This window comes from Belonocnema kinseyi, chromosome 4 (assembly GCF_010883055.1).
Source record: "Belonocnema kinseyi isolate 2016_QV_RU_SX_M_011 chromosome 4, B_treatae_v1, whole genome shotgun sequence".
Classification (NCBI taxonomy): Eukaryota; Metazoa; Arthropoda; class Insecta; order Hymenoptera; family Cynipidae; genus Belonocnema; species Belonocnema kinseyi.
Genome location: NC_046660.1, coordinates 110,940,146 through 110,948,139, shown reverse-complemented (window position 1 = coordinate 110,948,139; position 7,994 = coordinate 110,940,146). Strand labels below are relative to the sequence as shown.

General features: G+C 34.1%; 1 protein-coding gene across 1 annotated transcript in view; it reads right to left on the bottom strand.

Moving 5' to 3' along the window:
* The window catches only part of LOC117171362 (protein artichoke-like), a 519,164-nt gene that overhangs the window by 431,681 nt on the left and 79,489 nt on the right, over positions 1-7,994 (bottom strand). The window contains exon 2 of the mRNA XM_033358610.1: positions 2,684-2,741. The gene's annotated coding sequence lies outside the window, so the exon portion shown is untranslated. The remainder of the gene's footprint in view (positions 1-2,683; positions 2,742-7,994) is intronic.

Here is a 7,994-nt window from a genome sequence, read left to right as displayed (position 1 = left end):
GGCGCATACTTTGAATAAAATATTTGTTATCATTCTCTTGAAATAAATGTGTTTTTTTCTTGAAAAAATACCGGTTTCATATGTATACACCTGGTATAACACGAATAAAACAGAAATATAACGCGAACAAAAAACACATACAAATTCACTTTTTTTAGGTTAGTGTGGATACGAGCGTAGAGTGTACCTTTCTTGGATTTGGCGCACACGGCCCTATTGTTTTGCTTTCCACTCGACCGACAAGTAGCCAGTCACGCGAATGATTAAAAGTAAAATAGGAGTTATTTCCAAACGACTATCTGGTTAGCTAACCGGGACCTCCAAAAACGTGGTGGAACGCGCGACAGGATAATCGAAGCTTAACTATGGCATTACATTTAACCCGCTGTCAGTTAACCAATGATTTAACCGAGGTTGGTGACAGCGGCCCTAAGCTTTACAGTAATGATCCCAGGAAATTGGCATTTCTGAAATTATACTACCAAGTCTAGTTAAACTGCCTCTAAACAAGCCATTTTTTTCGCAATAGTTATTTATGATAAGAAACAGGATCCACTTTTTCGTCGTCTGTAGTTGCAATACGAACCGGAGCCGGGGCGATATCGAGTATTGCAATCAAAGGGTCTAACAGAGGATTATCATGTCACTCAGGAACGCGTAGTTTCTTAACCACCTCCGAACGACTCTTGTTAACTACTCAACTGTAAATCGGTAGACAACGCAGATCAACCATTTAATTAATATAATTATTAATAGACAACGCTCCAGTGCGGCAATATCCTGAGTCTCTCGGAGTGCGATAAAGTGGGCTACAGCTGTTTGTTAGCCAATCAGAGCACAATAAGTCATTATTTTATAAGGATAGCATACTAAGTTAACGTTTAAAATCCTAGGACTATAAATAATACTCCAGGCATCAATTGCAGGCGCTCCAATCGCACTTATGATGGAGGTGTAATAAAAATAAATTTTTTTTTCAACTGTAGTCAGCGTCGTGAAAAATAGAAAAATTGCCCTGCTTTTAACATTAATTTCCTTAAAAAATTTCTCATTATCATACAAAGGCAGCTCCACAAGATAAAAGTCACACCTGTCCGCAGTCGGGATCGTTTAAAATTCGAAGGAACTCCGACCTCTTTTCCAATTTTTCCACAAACCCCTCCAGCTCCCCAAATAGGCCACCATTAAAAATCGCTGAATAGTGCTCCGGGATAAAAATGAAATGTCACTGAAATGTCTGAAATGTGAGTTAATGTCTGTAACTAACGGTAAATATCATATTGAAATTCTCCTGTTTAATAATAGAAAATACATGATCTGATATAGCTTGGGAATGATTTATAATAATAAATATTATTATAATTCTGTATGGCGTACTGTAAATTAAAATTTGAAGTTTACGAATTCAATAAGGGATGCTGATCTTTCAGCAATTGATCACGCTTTGGCTTTCGAAACGGCATAGTTAACTCAAGCAGTACTAACTAAGCGCAAACGTCATCCGCTTCCGCAAGAACGTACTTGGTTGAATGCAAAACAATGATGGAACTGCATCGGTACTTTTCAGCAATTTCGAACACTCCCTCCCGAGAGGATGCAACTTCCGAGATAAATCAAATAGGTATTTCTGAATGAGAGATCTCTCTCCAGGTTGAGAGGCTGAGAACGGTAGAAATACGAATAGGAGGATCAGGTCGAATCTACTATCTAAATTATAACAGAGGAAGTGTTATAAAAGCTTCGAAAATCAATGCTGATGAGCTCACTGTTAGACCTCTAAGTATATAGACCACAGAATTGGGTAAAGATCACTTTATTAAATCTTATTTGAATTTTTTTAGAGGATGTAGATTCGCATCATCAACACAAAACGTTACAGTTATGTATATTTAGAACATATTTAAATTAGACATAAGTAATATTGAACATTTGAAAATTTAATAGAATCTTAAGCAAAACTATTTCAAACAAACTTAAATTTGGAGAACAAGAGTTTGTACTTGCTATGCTAGTTACAACACATTCACAAAAAATAAGAATTTTTGCAAAGAGCAAGAACTTCTCATATTTTTATAAACATGCGATGTTTTCGAAATTATTATACCTATTTTGGAATTGAGATTACAAACAGAATTAATGTTAACCAGTTAACCTATGATTAGTTGATAACATAATTTTTTTGAACCAATGAACCTTGCACTGTCACACAAATTCTATTGAATAATTTTATATAAAAAATTGGTATTTGATATAAATAAGAAAATTTTCTTTAGTTTGATTATCCTTATATTCGCATCTTATAGACTTTTTAACAGACCGCTTCTGTTGTTTTAATCCTAACATTTTTCTGAAACCTAATATTTTTTGTTTGGGGTAATCTTTACAATGATTAGCCACTTAAAGAATTTTTCAAGTTAAGGGATGTGCGGGGGGGGGGCGGATCTTTGAAATTATCATTCTTCATGTTAAGTGCAATGAAAAAAGCTAAATAACTATAGTAAGTGAAGTGTAAAAAGCAGACGAAAGTTTATATTTAAACTATTGTTTCGATTATCCTATTGACAAAGGAATTTTTCTATACTAGCATTTAATTAATGGAACGCCCAATATTCAGACGATTTTCTAAAAGCCGGCCCTATTTATTATATGAATTATTATATTTTGCTACAAAAGCATTTCTTACCTTTATAAATGATTTTTGTGATCGTCTCCAGGCCGAAGAACGCATTTTTGTTCAAATTCTGAAAAAATAAATAACATTTAGGCTATGTGTTTAATTTTTTATCATGTACATAATTTCAAATTTATCGAATTAGTCTTTTTATTTCGATACTCATACTGGATTTTCAGGTATTAAATAATAATATCAATAATTATTAGATAATCAATAACTCATAAATCAACTTCAAAGTGTTTGAAAATCCTAACCTAAATGTTCGACAATATAAGGTAAAAGTACATGAATTTTATTCGTTATTTGCATGAACTAACTACATATACATCTATCGGTTTAGAAATGCGTTTCAATTCAAGGAGACTCGAAGGAGAGAACCTCCGAGTTTCGATTGCTTTTATACTTCTTAATTTAAGTTTAAATTTCCATGGAGCTTGAAGAAGAAAGATCAATAAAGTTCGAGTAAGAAAGTAATGTAAAAAATCAGAGTGAACGTTTAATGAATCTGTGATAAGGGTGGATAATATTAAAAGGGCATTATTAGAGAAGAGCTCGGGGTAACCTCACTGGTTATACACGTTTAACATGTTCTTAAAACAGAGGTGGGAGAAATCCAAATTGCATAACGAATATGGAATGAATTTAATACGAATGCCTTAGATACAATATTGCAAATACATTTAGGATCACAAAGATTGAATGACTGCGAAATAATTAACAGTTCCTAATATTCTAGGGGTACTTTATAGCGAGAATTTACAGTTTATCTTCGATAGTCTCGATTTCGAGGCTGTCGGTGGGTGGCAACTAACTCATTATAGCCTGCTCCGCTTTTGTTTGTTCTCGTCTTGACTGCTCGCCTGAGTGACAGCCGCAGACCCCGCGCACCCTGTGCCGCCCTGTTACACCTACATACGACGCGGCGTCAATTCTCGGAAAGGATATAGAAGAGAGGGCTATTGAAGATTTTTACTGTACTTCTAATGTCAATATGAAATAAAGCAAATTGTAATTATTTTTCTTTACATACCAGTGTCAATTCAGAACCATAAGTTAGTGCCACGATTAAAAAAGTTATGGGAAACAAACATTTTTCTTTAAAGTTTAAATTTTGATCTTCTTAAATACTTGACAAAATTTTGATTTCAGAGTAATTCAATAATTTCAAAAAATGTGCGGTTGTATTATATCAATGGATTCATCCCTAGAAATATGATAGTGTTACTTTTCCATAAATGTTTATATTTTTATTTCATTAAATATTTTTTCTAAGCTTACCTAGTCGTTTCGAAATTTCAGCATGATCAATCCATCTACTATTCAAGCTCCGCCAATTTTTCAGTCCCGTCTTTATATAAAAATGAGCAATTAAAAATCTCATCTTTGATAGCTTTCATCAAACCCTTAAAATCACTGATCCCCCATTTACTTTTTGGCTTGTAACGAGACATACTAAACTTTCGAGTGAGAAAAGTACGTAACAATGATCAAAGGTGCGATTACATTTATTATTACATAATATGTAAAAGTTACTCTAAAGAGATTTTCGGTTAAAACAATAGCGTATAGGCTTCAAAAAAGCGTCCCAATGTATACATTAAACGGCATTTTAACATAGAATGGTCAATGCGATAATTTGTCTATGCCTTGTTATAATTTTTTTCGTGCAGCTGCAACAATTTCGAATCATCTCCTTGAGTTAACATAGAAAGCGAGCTACTATTAAAACGTATATGGACAATTATCAAATTGAAGGCAAACTTAAGGTCTTTATCACTTAAAGTGACAATCGCATATGAATTAGGAATTGAGTATTTCAAAAAGAAAAGTGATTGTATCGCACCTATACAATTTTTATTCAAGGAGGGCCCTTTTAAAGATAAAAAATGATTACATTTTTATTCATGAGAGTTTAATGTAATCGTCCGAATGTTCCATCTCTAGTTTTTAACGGGTCTTTACGTTTCGGCACTCACAGAATCTGAAAATCATGAAATTTTATCGGTATCTGTCTGTTTCTATATCTGTCTGTATGCACGGTTACCTGCATGTTGTAGCCACGCTAACTTTCGAAGGATTTGTCCAATATAGTCAGCCTTTGATACACGCTTTAAGGTTTTCAAAATAAAGGTTAAGTTCGTTAAGTAGATATTTCCAACCAAAACCAAAAAATGTAAAGCAATTTAAAAATTTGAATTTTTTTCTTTTTGAAAATTTTTTGGCCAAAGTTTCTTATATTTGCGTAAAAGACTTGTAAATTATCTACAAAAAATTCAATTTCAAAGAAAAGTAGTAAATTTATATACTTTTGAAAATTTTGAAAATGTGCAGAAGAATAGAAAAAAAATATTTCTTTGATAGATTAGGAGATTTCCTTCAAATTTGTCACTAGATATAAAATATATTTAAAAAATCTCTTGGTTGAATTTTTCGATTAGGCAAAAATTCAAAAACCCTAAAGCTTTTTCAAAATTTGAATAGAAATTTTTTATGAGTTTTAGATATTTTGTCCAAATTTCTCGTACACGGAACAGACTTGAAAATTACCCTAATGACACTTTTAAATTCAATTAGATCTTAAAAACTTATATGCTTTCAACATTTTAAAAACTTTCAAAAAAAAGAAAATATTTTGTTTAGTCGGTTAAAAAATATTAATTCAAATTTCTACTAGATAGAAGATATATGTATTTCGAAACTATTCTCATGAAATTTCTTAATTAGCCAACAGTTTCAAAAGTATCATCTTGAAAAATATGCAATTATTTTGTTTAAGAGATGCGTAAGTTTAAAGCGTTGTTTTTAGTAGGTTTGAACAAGATTTACAAATTATCTTGCTGAAGTTTTTAAATTGGACACAAATTATCGAGCGCGAGTTTTGCAACGAGCATGTAATCGCCGAAGCTGTGGGTGTTTTGAGAGCCTTCTTCAAAAACAAATCGAAAAAAATTGCAATTAAAATTTATGGCTGTAATTCGTCATAAACTTAAATCACAGTTTTTATTTTGAGTTATCATACTTGTGACATTTGAGAAAATGTAGTTAAATTGTACGTATTTAACAAACGAAAACGAACGCGAAGCGCGAGAGTGTACCTGCGCGCCAAAGGCGTACCTAAACTTGGCGCGAGGAACCGTGCGCAATAAGAATGTGCCCGCGCGGCCGGTAAATTTCAATTAGATTTGTATAAAAAACATGGGGCGCAGGTTGGAGGTTAAGAATCCAATGAAGATATTAATAATAATGCTCAGTGTGAATTAAAAAAATCTACTTCTCGCTTTCACTTTTGCTCCATAACAATTTCCAATATATTTTTTTCTTTTCAGTTGACATACTTAGCTCTTAACATTAGATCTCTACTTATAAATAGAGGCTAGGACATAGAGTAAACAAACAGGCCCATGTAATTCACGCGTACGCGCACGTAGCCTACATTATCATGTTTTTGCATTGCAACGATATATTGAATATTTTCTTCAGGATTCTCTGTATCTTTCCTCGCATTAGATGTATGAAACACAGCTTAAAGAAAAAAGTAAAGTTGGCTGACCTAATAATTTCCGCACTAGGCACGTACACAGGGTCCTTTTGAGTAAGAAGTGCAAAACTTTTATGTTTTACATAGCAACGTACACTACGAATTTAACTCAGGGTTCTCACTATTCTTCCTTGCATTGGACACTTGCAGCAAGTCTACATTTAAACATTGTAGTCGGTAGACCCAGAACTTTTCTTTTAGGTATGCTAACAGGGTCACTTTAAATTGTAATGCCTATATTTTTAAGTATTTAAATAGCAACACTATAATGAGCAATTACCTAAGGATTTTCAATATTTTTCCTTCATTAGGTACTTGAAACACATTTTCATGCAAAAAAGGAAGTCGATAAATCCAATAGATTCCGCTCTAGGTGTGTTCACAGGCTCATTTTAAGTAAAAGGGGTGACATGTGTATGTTTTTGCATAGCAACGTTACAATGAGAAATTAACTCAGGGTTCTCACTACTTTTTCTTGCATCGAACACTTGTATCATGTCTAAATTTAAACATTGTAGTCGGTAGACCCAGAACTTTTTGCTTTAGGTATGCTAACAGGGTCACTTTGAGTTGAAAGGCATAGATTTTTATGTATTTAAATAGCAAAACTATGATGAGCATTTCACGCAGTGTTGTCAGTATTTTCCTCGCATTGAGTATTTGAAACAAGTTGTCATTCAAAAGAGGAAGTCAGTAAATCCAACAGATTCCGCGCTAGGTGTGTTCACAGGCTCATTTTAAGTAAAAAGGGTATGATTTTCATGTTTTTGCATAGCAACCCTGTGACGAGCATCTAACTTAGGAATCTTAGTATTTTTCCCGGGATTAAATACTCTACAAACATCTCCATGCAAAAAATGAAGTCGGTGGACCTAGCACTCTCTTAAACTGAACCAGTGAAACTGTCACCGATTAAATTGGTACTTTGAATTTTCTCTTGTGAACCACTGATTTTCTAACTCTAATTGGGTGAATCGATCAGTTACTTAACTAAAACAGCATTCCTGCATATACCAGTGACGCTGAATAATAGATTTAATTAGTCATATAGCGCTTCACGCGGCCCAGATATAAAACTCCAGTCGTCTGGTATTCACGTGTGGCCGGTGTGGTCTTTGTATTTTTGAAGTGAAAACGAACACAGAGAAAAATGGAGAAATCATTTTTATGAAGAGTGCTGTATTGCATCACAGATTATCATGAAAGTATTGACTATTGTTTGAGTACATGTACCCTTTCTAGACTGCTAATGTTGTGATTACTCGAACAGATCATTTTTATATCTATAAATATATGTTTAACAGAGCTTTCTTAAAGCGCCGCATAGAACCCAGATAGAGTCAGAACTCTATCCGGGCATATTAGGGATAAAATACGGTTTTTGTATACCCGTGTTGTATCTGGGTATATCCGTGATTTTCACGGGACGTTAGGGAATACAACTATTGGAGTCTTATCAGATCCTACCTGGGATCTATTCAGCATACAATTTCATATCCAGGCCTGTCCAGGACCTATACGGGGCATTTGCAAATTCAATCGGGGTCTTATCCGGTTCTAGCCGGGATCAACGACGCATACAATTTTGTATCCCAGGCCTTTCCGGGATCACTACGGGGTGTTTCGAAATTCTATGCGGGTCTTATCTGGCCCTAGTCGGGATCCCTTCAGCATACAATTTCGTATCTGGGTCTTATCCGCCTCAATCCAGGATCCAATCCGCATAAAATGTCGTATCCGGGCATATCTGGGACCTGTACGTACAGAGGCAGACGAAGCTCA